The sequence below is a fragment of the Pelodiscus sinensis genome, chromosome 6 (assembly GCF_049634645.1).
Source record: "Pelodiscus sinensis isolate JC-2024 chromosome 6, ASM4963464v1, whole genome shotgun sequence".
Classification (NCBI taxonomy): domain Eukaryota; kingdom Metazoa; phylum Chordata; order Testudines; family Trionychidae; genus Pelodiscus; species Pelodiscus sinensis.
This window is the reverse complement of record NC_134716.1, coordinates 38,778,207-38,791,321: the sequence shown is the minus strand read 5'-3', so window position 1 is coordinate 38,791,321 and position 13,115 is coordinate 38,778,207. Positions and strand designations below refer to the sequence as shown.

Genomic DNA, 13,115 nt, shown 5'->3' with positions numbered 1-13,115 from the left:
CAGTTCTAGTGAAGCTTAAAAAACAGGCCAACAAGTATTTTCAGGCTTTTTTTTCATCTACACCATGATTTATTTCTGAATAGGCCATTGTCTGTCCTTAAATTGCACCTACTCTGGCAGGTCTGTAATGTCTGATTTCAAATATAATTGAAGTTTGATACAATCATTGTCTGTCTATGATTAGCAGCATCCTTGCAGCTAACCGCCTACGATGAACAATCCAGTATTTTGTGGTCTCAGCATGGTAGGTTATTCAGTGCCATGAAAACCATATCATCATTCTCTGACCTTGGTTAACCATGTATAGATTATTCCTTCTGCACATAATTATGTAATTTTTGAAGATTTTTACAGATTTAAAGCACTTTTTAAGGAAAGATTTTTGTGTGTGTGCTCCATTAAAAGATCATACAGAAGGCTATTTTTCTAGTCCAGAACTGGCCTTAAGTACAATCAATGCAACCCCACTAGGAGGCCCTGTAATCCTGCTGTGCTGAATCAGCAACTAAAAAAATGGCCTAGTTTTTCTCTCTAAAGAGAGGATTGGAAGAGGAGGGAAACCCTTAACTCAATGCTAAGCAGCTTCTCACTGAGATTTTAGGCCAAGCAGACTGTCTAAGGGTATGTTTACACAATAGTTAGACAGCTGCAAAGTTACTCAAGAGACCCAGGGTTCAGTAACCACAGGTGCTATTTATTTACAGGCTGTGCTTCCACCACCTATTCACCATACACAACTTGGGTTCTAGCATCTGCCTCCAGGAGAGAAGAGCTATCACTCTGCTTCCACTCCCTCACCACGCCATCCCTCCCCACCTTTCCTTCCAGCCTTTTATATGGTTCCAAGCTAGTTGAATGGAAACTATCATCCAATCACCAATTGGGTGCAGATTTTCTCTAGCCAGCTCCAATTTACTTCCTGTAATGGGAGCTGGCATGAAAGAAGGCTGAGTCAGCAATTCTTGTCCAGCATCCTGTCACACTTTCCTATAACTGTGCAAAGGAAACAGATACTTGGGGGCAATCTTTTATTTTCATTGTGGATCAAATGAGGCAATGATCAGTCCAGCACTTGTCATCTCCCAGACAAATGCACTAGGCAACACAGTATGGGAAGGAGGTGGACAGCCTTTGGTGGGGAAAGAATAAGTTAGGAACTATTTAGAAAACCTAAACATACACAAATCCATGAGCTCGGATTTAATGTATCCAAGGGTACTGAGGGAGTTGGCAAATGTCATTGCGGAGCCTTTGGCCATTATCTTTGAAAACTCATGGAAATCGGGAGAGATCCCGGATGATTGGAAAAAGGCAAATGTAGTGCCCATCTTTATAAAAGGGAAGAAGGACAATCCAGGGAACTACAGACCAGTCAGCCTTACCTCATTCCCAGGAAAAATCATGGAGGGGATCCTCAAGGAATCCATTTTAAAGCACTTGGAAGAGGGGAAAGTGATCAGGAATAGTCAACATAGATTCACAAAGGGAAAGTCGTGCCTGACCAATCTGATTAGCTTCTATGATGAGGTAACTGGCTCTATGGATATGGGAAAGTCAGTGGAAGTGACATACCTTGACTTTAGCAAAGCTTTTGATACAGTCTGGCACAATATTCTTGCCAGCAAGTTAAAAAAGTATGGATTGGATAAATGGACTGTAAGATGGATAGAAAGCTGGCTAGACTGTCAGGCCCAAGAGGTAGTGATCAACGGCTCGATGTCAGTTTGGAGCTCGGTTTCTAGCAGAGTGCCCCAAGGATCAGTTCTTGGACCAGTTTTGTTCAACATCTTTATTAATGATCTGGATGAGGGGATGGATTGCACCCTCAGCAAGTTTGCAAATAACACTAAGCTAGGGGGAGAGGTAGATACACTGGAGGGCAGGGATTGGGTCCAGAGTGACCTGGACAGATTAGAAGATTGGGCCAAAAGAAATCTGATGAGGTTCAACAAGGACAAGTGCAGAGTTCTGCACTTGTGATAGAAGAATCCCAAGCATCATTACAGGCTGGGGACTGAATGGCTAAGTAGCAATTCAGCAGAAAAGGACCTGGGGATTACAGTGGATGAGAAGCTGGATATGAATCAACAGTGTGCCCTTGTAGCTAAGAAGGCTAATCGCATGTTAGGGTACATTAGGAGAAGCATAGCCAGCATATCCAAAGAAGTGATTATTCCCCTTTATTTGGTTTTGGTGAGCCACATCTGGAATATTGTGTCCAGTTCTGGGGCCCCCCCACTATAGAAAGGATATAGACACATTGGAGAGGGTCCAGCGAAGGGTGACCAAAATGGTCAGGGGGCTGGAGCACATGACCTATGAGGCGAGACTGAGGGATTTGGGTTTGTTTATCTTTCAGAAGAGAAGAGTGAAGGGGGATTTGATAGCAGCCTTCAACTTCCTGAAGGAAGATTCCAAAGAAGATGGAGAAAGGCTCCATCAGAACAAGGAGCCAATGGTCTCATGTTACAGTTGGGGAGGTCTAGGTTGGATATTAGGAAAAACTACTTCACTAGGAGGGTGGTGAAGCACCACAATGGGTTACCTAGGGAAGTGGTGAAATCTCCATCCCCAGAGGTGTTTAAGTCTTGGCTTGACAACGCCCTGGATGGGTTGATATATTTGGGATTGGTCCTGCCTTTGGGCAGGGGGCTGGACTTGATCACCTCCTGAGGTCTCTTCCAGCTCTATGATTCTATTATTGAAATCCCCCAGAAGAATGACCTCTTTAGGGGTCTCCAGTAAAATGGTTTCCAGCCAAGAGCAGAAGTCTTCCTTTACATCCTCATTGGTACCAATTGTTCATGCATAGGTGCTCACAATAATTACTGTTGGTTTTTCGTCATAAGCCAAGTGGCAGCTCAGAGAGGCACCTTACAAGCTTGTTCTTTATAGCAAAGCCTACTCTATACAATGAAGGTTAATCTAAAGATTTTCCCTTCCAGAAGTAGATGTACCCTCCTTTCTCTTCCTCCATCACATGTCCTTCATCAGCTCTTCTAGTTTCAGACAAGGCAGCAATATTGATATAAAACAGATTCAATTCATGAGCAATAATAGCTGTACATCACTCTGGTCGGTTACTGTCTCAGTTGTCCATCAGGGTACGTATCTTCCAGGTTCCAAAGTTGAAAAGTTTCTTACATTTTTTTTACCACTGGGATGGTGATCCTGCTGGATGCAGCTACCACTGGACTTTTGACTTGTGCAGATGTTGTTTTCCCAAAAACTGGAAGATGCCTGTGCGGGACTTCTTTTAAAGTGGGGAGACTGGTGCACAACAGTCACCACACTGTCCTTGACAGATAGAGGGCTTGATACCAATGGCATGGACACCAGGATTGGAGGTCCTCTATCTGCTGCAGCCTTCCCCTTCACAGCCATTGTAACATTACACAACAATTTCAACTCAATTGTGCTCTGCCATTGAGAACTTCCTCTCTATGGATCATCACCTTGTAGTTATGTAGAGACTTGAGTGTTCCAATAATCCCAAAAGTGACGCTGCCTGCAGTCATGTACTCCCTTCGGGTCACTCATGGAAGAATGGTCAAATGCGAGATTTCAGACAAAGTGTGTTATACTGTATACCATAAAAATGATTAGATTTTCATTTAAAATCATTGGTTTCCACAAGAGAGAAATCTTTTGAAAGCATCCAAAGACATGTAACCATGCCTTAGAGGCCAGCTGAAAATCTTTCACCAGAGAGAACATGGAAGTTTCTGTAGTACCATTAAAAGTTTTCTAGCTCAGAAAGTAGCTGGGGGTGCAGGAGGAGCAGAGGAGATGGAAGATCCATATGAAAAGTGATCTCATGATTCTATATTACCCTGATAACTTGATTCAGCAGAAACATATGGAAATACTTTCCACATATGTGCCATCAGCTGTTTATCAATGCAAAATACTGACATAACAGATAAATAATATGCATTGTTAATTATTTGAAGAGCTACTGATTTTTTCATGTAGCACCAGTCCCAAGATTTCAGTGCTAAATGCTATATCTGTAAGCATCTATTATTTATGTTCTTAAAAATTTCTCCTAAATGTGTAACATTAAAAGCAAACATGCATCTGACGAAGTGGGTCTTTGCCCACGAAAGCTTATGCTCCTACACTTCAGTTAGTCTATAAGGTGCCACAGGACTCCTCATCGCATTAAAAGCAAAGCCAACTCTGTTGCCAGCTCAGAGTCTAGAGTTGTTTTTGGTGGCCTTTTTGACTGGATGCAACTAAAATATGTTAGATAACTGAAGAAAATTAATTGTGCTGTCTATTACAAATGAAAGAGATGAAGCACCATAACATACATAAACAGGTTGTATTACTAAAAGCCAATTTAAAGGTTCATTAACAAATACCAGTGGTAACACCATAATTTTCAGTCTGTCATCACTCAGATGTAAAACGAAAAGCTAAATTTTCAAGGAAAGAGAATCCTGCAAAACAAATCATAAAGGAGCTAAATGACAAAGCTCTACCTTGTTTTAATGTACATATTCTAGTACTGTACTTAGATATTGCAATACCCAGGAAGGTATTCAGTGACATGATATCCACAAATATGTGTACACAAACATAAATAAGATGATGAGGAAATGATAATAATGGGACCCTCTCACACAGAAATTAGCATAAGAAAAAGAGGACAATCAGCCTGTATGAAGTTCACTAAGGACTATTGTCAGTAGAAATGGGAGGAGAAAGATGTAAGTCTGTTTAATAGAAAATATTTGTTTTGAAATTTGGAACAAAACACCCAAGTTTTTTGAAATTTTTCACAAAAGCAAACAGAGTTTTACCACTAAGGTGTAGTCTGCCTGGTGGGCTGCCAAGAACCAGGCAGACAATCCAGCAGGAAATCCATCAGACTTTCACCAAACTGTCCCCACAAAATGTTGTGATTTTGGTGCATCAGCAAATTCTGCCAAAGATGTTTTGTTGTATATTGTTGATGTTTTGTTGTTTTTCTGTCCTGCTCCAGCTGTCAACCTGTTTTATCTGGAAGGTTGTTCAGATAATTTAATGATGGATGCCAATAAAAAACCTTACACAAGTAGGAATTGAAGTGTGGAACTGAGTATTTCTCCTCCTCTTATTGATAGACACTATCAGCATATAAACACAATAACCAAGGCTGAGATAGGTGAAGAGGTGGCAGAACCACAATAAATCCAAAGTTCTGTTAACTAGTGCTTAGGCTCTGATCTGTTCCCTGTTGTCAGTTAAGTTCTGATCAGGCTCCCTGAGTAAGGGCTATCCGTGAAACACATTTATTCCCCATAGACAAAGCAGTACCCACACTTCCCTTTTCCTTTCTTTTCCTTTTCCCCTCTTGAATTCCCGTTTTCCCTCCTCATTCTGGGATCCTCTTGCACCTAAGGTCACTTCACTTTTGCTTTCTAATCCCCTCTACTCTTTGGTCCCATTTCTTTATCTTTCCAAATTTTCAGTTATGCATACTTTATTTTTTTTTTAACAGCGCTTACTACTCTTGCCGCTAATTCTCTGCTCTGCTTAATCTTTGCTGAAGCAGACAAGACTGTGAGGGCTCAAAATAAGAGCATCAGAAGCAGATTGAGAGGACTCGCTGGAATAGTAGCAGAAGCAGCAACTGCAGAACACTTTAAAATCAATAATGTCCAGATGTTTGAAAGCTGGAAAGGAGAAGGAAGGGGAAAGGAGAGAAGAGCGAGTCACATTCCCTTTCCCATCCCTAACTATGATCTTAGTAAAATGCCTTGCACAAAGATCGATAGCAGTGAAAGAGCATGACTTCTGCCTTGTTTTAATTAATCAAGTGTGAAACTGCTAATGAGAAAGCAGTGCCAGCTATAAGCACCACACACAGGGAAGAGGGAGGCTGCCATAGATTTACAAGGACAGTTTCTTAAAGCAATACAGCTCGGTGGGAGATGATGTACTTGTTGTAATAAAAATAAAAAAGACATATGAAAGAAATTTACAGCTGATCTTAGCCTTAGCAGAGAGAACAAAAGTTGGTCCCATGAGAAGTAAAAAAGCAGCCTACAACGAGGTGTTACATTTTATTTGATAATTATGGAACTCCTGTAGAATGATCTTACCTTCTCCTGCAAAGAAAACAGAACACATTTTAAGAGTGATTTTATTGTTTAACTGCAGAGGGGCATGAATACGCAGTCAAGCTTAAAAATGGAGAGCAGGATTTTTTAAAAAATCTTAAACACTGTTCCAAATCTTAAATCAGTAAGAGGCTATTTCTGCCTTCTGTTTTTCCACCCTTACAAACATGTCCTTACACAAACATGGGTGTAATTAATTGGGAGGGAGTGCATCACTTTCAGCTTGTGGAATGGGTGGGAGGGAACACCACTTTCTCTTCCTAATAAATTTCAGCTTCTCCCATCTGAAGGGAAGGAAGGAAGGAAGGTGGCGGAGTGGGTATCACAGGGAATCAAGAGAAAGTAACTTCTTCAGATCATCCCCTCTGCTTGTTAGTTGTTCAGCTGATCACTAGAGGCCACCGTATGTTCTTATTAGGCTTGCAAGAGGCAGCTGTTTGGAGCCACAGCTGTCTCAATGGGGAGTTCTGTGTAAGGGAAAACAAGGGCTGTTTGGGGTGTGAGTTGGGGCCGTAAGAGGTTATTGGGGAAGGAGGTTGAGAGAGAGGAAATAGTGCATTCCATAAGGGAGGCTGTGAAACTAGAAATCTGGAAGAGTGAGTGAGTCAAAGGTTTAGAGCACTCGTAGGGTAGGGCTGTAGAAAGGAACTTATATTATTTGGGATGTTATTAACCATGCCAGTTCTAAAATGATGACAACTCTGTGTTCCCTCCCCCCGCAAAAAATCTTGAAACTGTTTTGAAAATCATTGTACTTCATAATTTTCTAAATCCTATTTTTTGAGTGGGGTAGATAGTTTGTTTTCTGAACTTTGAACTTTCAGGGGGAGTTGCCAAATGCATGGATATATTCACACAGGCAAGTGTTCCAGGGAATTCAGTCTGAATTGTACAAAAGATACATGCACATGAGCTGATATGCCGCCTCCCTCTTACTGTGGCCAATGGAAAGGACTCGTTGCCAATGTGTTGGAAGTGGAAATGAAAATCAGAGTGGTAACATAACATATAGATCAGTATCTATCTAGATACTGGTACCATTCTCATTGTAATAGGTATCTGCCTACCTGAGGCTGCAGCAGTGAGGCTATATCAGTCATGGAATAGACGAATTACTACTCTGCAGCCAGGGATGGGAGGCTGCTGCAGGATTCTCAAAGTCCTATCACTTACTGTGTGCTGAGGAAAGATTTGTTTTGTTAGGGCCACCTTGCTCCTGTCTCTGTTGCAGAGGGACCACTAGCAGCAGAATACATGTAGTTCCATTAAGTAAGGGATGACCGCAGGTTGGTGTGTTCATCTTTCCCAAATGGGGTTTCACTCTATGTGCATTCCCTTCCTCACCCATACCTCACCCCAGTATGCTGTGGTGAAGTGTGTGAATTAGGCCAAACTGTTGTGCACATCCACCTTTTTCATCCTTATTCATGCAGAGGGTAACTTCTGTAGTGTCTGCCCCATCTCTGCTCCACAGCCTAGAGACAGAGACTTTCCCCAAATTCACCCCATGACCATCCCTGAGTCCCTTTGCATATTTGGTTGGTGCCTGGGTAGACCGTTTGGATTTCTTCCTAAGTGAAGTAATGTGCAAGCTTAAAGTTATAAACATATTATATTTATCCATATAATTGGAAATTCCCTTGCTTTTTCTTACCCACCTAACCTCAATCTAAGGATTCTTTTCACTCCTGTAACAACTTATGATATCACAAACCCCAGTAGTGGTCTGTTATGGATTTTTGCAATGCCATCACTTGTTGCCAGGAACAGCATGGAATTTTGATCTCATTTTAAGTGGTGTGATACAATGAACATATTTTTTGAATATTTTTTCAGCTGTATTTATTTTACATTGTAAAAACTGTTCCTATCATTAGTAATATGGGATTTCTCTCTCTCTTATATATATATATATATATATATTATTGTGCCATTCCTCATTTTTATAGGGAAGCACTGATGAGAATTACAAGAAAGTAGATACCAAATGGTTCCAAACATGCCTCATTCAAGATAGTGTTTCTGAGACAAGCTGCTTTTCACTTGGCTGCTTACTGGGATCTGGATTTCATTGTCCTGGAGTGCCCTGGAAGGTATGTGCCCCCTGAGACAGACAGAAATATTTGGCTTTCAAGTTTCCACTATCATAACTCTTATATTTTTATGACCCAAATCTGGAACAGAAGAAATAACAAAAATGTGTGTAATGTATTGTGAGGGAGAGATGAGTCAGAATTGTATAATAAATCATTAACATGCATACAATTTCCAGGTGTCCACATCTTGGAAAGTCTAACAAAAAGTTCACTTTTATATGTTTTCATTTATTTCTTGGTTGCCTCCTGTTTCCAAGACAGTAATACCTATTGGATGAAACTCGATTCAGAGAAAAATAATGCCAGAATGAATAAATGGCTCAGAGGTATTTTTTCATTGAGTAGGGATGTTAACTAACATGAAGTTGTATAAACCATTGGATTTTTTTTTTCAGCTACAGGTTTACACGTGGGGCAGGGAGAGGCTGGAGTCAGTGCTTCGGAGGAGCCGGCTTAAAAGCTGGTGACCGGTGAGCACCAGATCCTGCTTCTCATGCTGCTGCCTCTGTGGAAGGCAGCACAGGGGGAGGAAAGAGTAAGGTGGCTCCTGGAAGCTGCACATGTGGAGAGCCAATTTTTAAGCCAGACCCAGAGGCACCAGTTCCTCCCTCCTCTACTCCCCATGTATAAACATGTAAATGATTAAAAAAAATCCACATCACATTAGTTAACATCTATAGACCACTGGGGGAAAAAATAAAATCTGATACAGAGGCAGCAAGGGGAGGGGCATGAGTATAACCATTATGAGTAACTGATGAGCCCAGGCTTACTGGTTAATCGTATAAAGGGCTACACGCTAACTTCCCTACAATAGAGCCTTTCATTCATATGCAACCAATACACAGATACTGACCAAAAGTAATTTCTGACTGATGGCTGTCCAGTAGCATGCATGAAATGAGTTGGTTTTCTCCATTTGGTCTCTAGTGAACAGATGTCAGTACTAGGGATGTAAAATAGCATTTAAAATGTTGACCGACAAACCACCTACCATGGAGCAGGCAGAGGACTGCTCCACCAAGGTATGGCTCAATGGGCCTAGCCTGGCTGGAGCACTTCCCACCCACAGTCTGTCACGGTGAGCTCGGCTGCTCCAGCTGGGTGGGCACTGGTTACCAGTAAGCACTGGTAGGAGAGTTGCATTGGCTCTATGGACAGAGCTATGACTTCGGAGACAGATCCACTTGTCTCTAGATCCAGAACCACCATCTTTCATGACCTGTAAATTCACAAGAAATAAACGTAAAGCAAAATTAATTGAGTTTAGCAATAGTGTCAGCTACAGTTACCATTGGATCTTTTTACAGTGTGATATAACAAATAGCACCACAATGGAACTGAAATAAGTGAGATGATGAATTAAGAGCATCGAGCCAAATACTGTTACCGAAAATGAAGTTTCACTAAGAAATTTTAAAAAGCCAGGATCCATGCCTAGATCAGACTTCTTAGAATGGTCAATTTGAATTTAGATTGTTTGGATTATATTGAGGAATTCAAATCTGATTTATCTTGAGCTTTTGAGCTTTTGATAATTAAGGTAACATAAAATACAAAAAGATCAGAGCATGGCAAATATTAGCCAGTAACTAACACATCCTTTCTTAATTTTTTCTTTTCAAAGGCTCTGGTTCTTTTAATGTACTAAATGCCAGAGATACTCTCTTCAATTATATATGTGAAATTACCCACTCAAGGCCTTATTCAAAAATCACTGAAGCTCATGGAGAGACACCCATTATTTTCGTGGGCTTTGGGTCAGACAATAGGGCTCTGATCCTTCAACCAATATATGCTGGTGAATTGTTACATTCACACAAAGTATAACCAATGCCTATAGGACTGCATGTGGTCACAGTATGTGCTCACATGCTACCAAGGGTGGGTTTGGGGGCATATTTATTGGTTCTTGATGTGTGGTTATATTCATAGGTAGCAAACATTGTGACAATTGTCCATTTAATAATGCAATAATACAAATATGCATGTTCCCTTTTTCTGGAACACCTATTACAAAAAAATTTTTTTAGTCAAATTCCTTTATCCTCATAATTGTTAGAAATGTGTGTGAAACCAGAATCCATAGAACAACTTAAATTCAAACCATCTTGTTTGAATGTTTGCAGTCCAAACCAAAGCTTTAAATCAGTATAAATGCTTCATAATACTCAAGTGGTATTTCCAGAAGTATATCCAACTTGCTGCTATTTAAAAAAAAAAAAAAAAAAAAAAGCTAGTGTTTTTCATACTGGCTGATTTGTGCCAAGCCTAAATTGTTTAGCCAAAGATGTGCCAGAACTCATCTTTCCTTTTAAATCATCTAGCGCCAACGTTTTTTCAGCGATTGTTTTTTGTTACGCTGCCATAATCCACACATTTATCTCAGGGAAAAAACAAATAAACAAACAACTATGTTAACTCAGAAATCAATATGTATAAAAGGTTATATCATCTAGTGGTTATTCCAGGGCCACTTGGCTCTATTCAGTCCTCTGACAGGAGGTGATGGTATAACTTTTCAAGGCAAGTAGTGCCAGATCCTGTTGTCACTTAAGCCATGGCAGAATGTCCATAGTCTTTAAAAGGAAAAAATTAGGCCCTTATTTTTTCTTCCTCTATTTACCCATCAGTAAAATAAGAAGAATATCTTTCTGACTATTCAGGTTGTTTGACTTAAGAATCCAGTATGAGTAAATCCATTAAAATTCTTGAATGAAAGCCAGTAAATACAGTTAAGTGCATTATTAGGATGATGACTCTGAAAAAATACATTGTTTTATTGACATCTGGAGTAGGCAGGCATCCCCACTCCTTTCCATTACCAGGTCCTAACTCCATGCAGTGGGTGCCAAAACCAAACAAACCAACCACACCTAACACACTTCTGGGGGTCATTGTTACTTTTTGATCATAACAGTTGCAAAACGTCCCAAACCCTGAACAAGTCTTTAAAGCTCAAAAACATTTATAATGTCTGTCACGTTTCCAAGTCTGCTGGTGGGAATACTTTGTGGGTTTCTTTTCATTCTGCTGGAGATGAACCACTGGCTATGGAGAGCTTGGATAATTAGAATTGTTTTTCCATTAATAACCTCATAAAACCTTGCAAATTATTTACTGGTTTGAAAAAGATTCTAACCTAAATTAGTAAAGCTTACTCTGATATTCATTTTGTAATTACTTAGAACTAATCCTGGAATTATTTACAGGAAAGAAAATAAAAGCAGATCTAAATATTTTAAAATGAATTGAGATGAAATTAGAATTAAAAAGATATATGTACTGAGAATACCAGATTGACATGACATGGATATTATTCCTTGATTTAACTTTTTGTTTGCTTATTTAACTGGAAGCAGATTTGTCCATGGCATTTCTTTTTCCACAGTGAACTTTTTTAATTAGTGCAACTTTTTGTGTATCTTAGTATGCTTCGTCACATTGTTTAGTGAAATGCATGTGAGTGGTTTTTTTTATAGTTTGGTGCACTTTTATATGTGGTTTTTATTTTCCATACTTTTAATTTAAGAGGGCAGTGCCTTTTCCATTAAAAGATGGGTTTCATTACAAGGAATGTTGTTATGGAAATGTGTGCTTTAAGTTTAATTGTCACTCAATTTAAAATAAGTATGTGGGAAACCAATGCACCAAAGCAAAGGAAAATGATTGGTAGGGTTTGTTTTCAAAACAAATCCATTTATTGAAAGGGAGGGCCACTAAGGCAAATAAAACAATCAAATTACCTTACATGGAGATGCAGAGTCTGTGCAAATGACCTTGCTGTTCTATTTGCAACCTTCCTTTTTTTAAAAAAAATACCACTTATTCCTCCGCCCTCCCCTCCCCCATTGGAAAGATGAGGCATGACTTGCTTTCAAAGCTGAATGGGCAAAGGCCATTTTTCTTCTTTCCCTATATTTTGGGCACATAAAACAAGTTCACCCACAAAGAAAAGTAGTAAATTCCCATCTGGAATCTACTTTTGGCAGATGCAGAGAATGCATGAATGTGCGGTGTGTGTGTGTGTGCGTGTGTATGTAAAAGCTAATGGGTTCTCCATTGCTTGGTTGCTGAGTGAAATCCAATGTAGCTCTTTGATAAATAGAAACTGACCTATGTCTGTTTGTGAAGTGAGTGTGATACTCTCAGTCCATTTCCTATTGCACAGCTGAATGCATCGCCAAAAAACCTCCTCTGGAAATATCACTAGTTTGCATCCTTTACAGAGATTCAGCTAAGAGATCAAGCACTTAACAGACACTAAGGCAGAACTGTCCCCTCATTCCAAGAGGTGGTGCCTTCACAGGGCATTCCCATAGTCAGATGTATTATAAATATCCAGTGATGATGTTGGCCACATGAGATAGCTGCTCATATATTTAAATGTACAGATACGCAGTGAGGGAAACTTGTATTGTTACTACACATGCTCAGTTTTTCTGTAAAAAGTTGTCTTTGGACTAACATCGGAGAGGGGAATAACTATGGTAACCTGTTCATGCCCATGGAAATATTCTCAAGCGTTTGAAACTGTTAAACATTTCAACCCTGTCCACATGAGACAGTCACAAGTAAATCCCCAACTAGATTTTCTTGATATATAATTTAAGGCCCAGGATACTGCTACTGTCTCAGCATGAGGGGAGCCTGGATGAACAAGGAACCAAGTTAACAACCAGGGGGCACTTTGAGGGTGCAGCAATCCACCCCCTGGAGTCACTCGAGTTTTAAATGAATTCTTGTGATTCCCCTGCTGCCAGACACGTTGGCCCTAGTCTAAGTTACAAAGGAATCTGTTCTCCATGCTGAGTTTAAATCTTCTTTGGTAAAATGAAAATAATGAGAAATACAGCTATTATATGACTGAAACAGAGTGGAAACCATATTGTTGTACAATGTTAGGATG

At 40.0% G+C, this 13,115-nt stretch overlaps 1 long non-coding RNA gene across 4 annotated transcripts in view; it reads left to right on the top strand.

The window, feature by feature from the left end:
• Positions 1-13,115, top strand: part of LOC142829848 (uncharacterized) — an 85,509-nt gene that overhangs the window by 47,214 nt on the left and 25,180 nt on the right. The window contains exon 3 of one of the 4 annotated variants that reach the window (XR_012904706.1): positions 8,060-8,203. The exons of 2 other annotated variants lie outside the window; for them this stretch is intronic. This is a non-coding gene — a long non-coding RNA (uncharacterized LOC142829848). Of the gene's footprint in view, positions 1-5,488; positions 5,725-8,059; positions 8,204-13,115 lie in introns of those variants that run through there. One more of the 4 variants, XR_012904711.1, reaches the window with a different exon arrangement.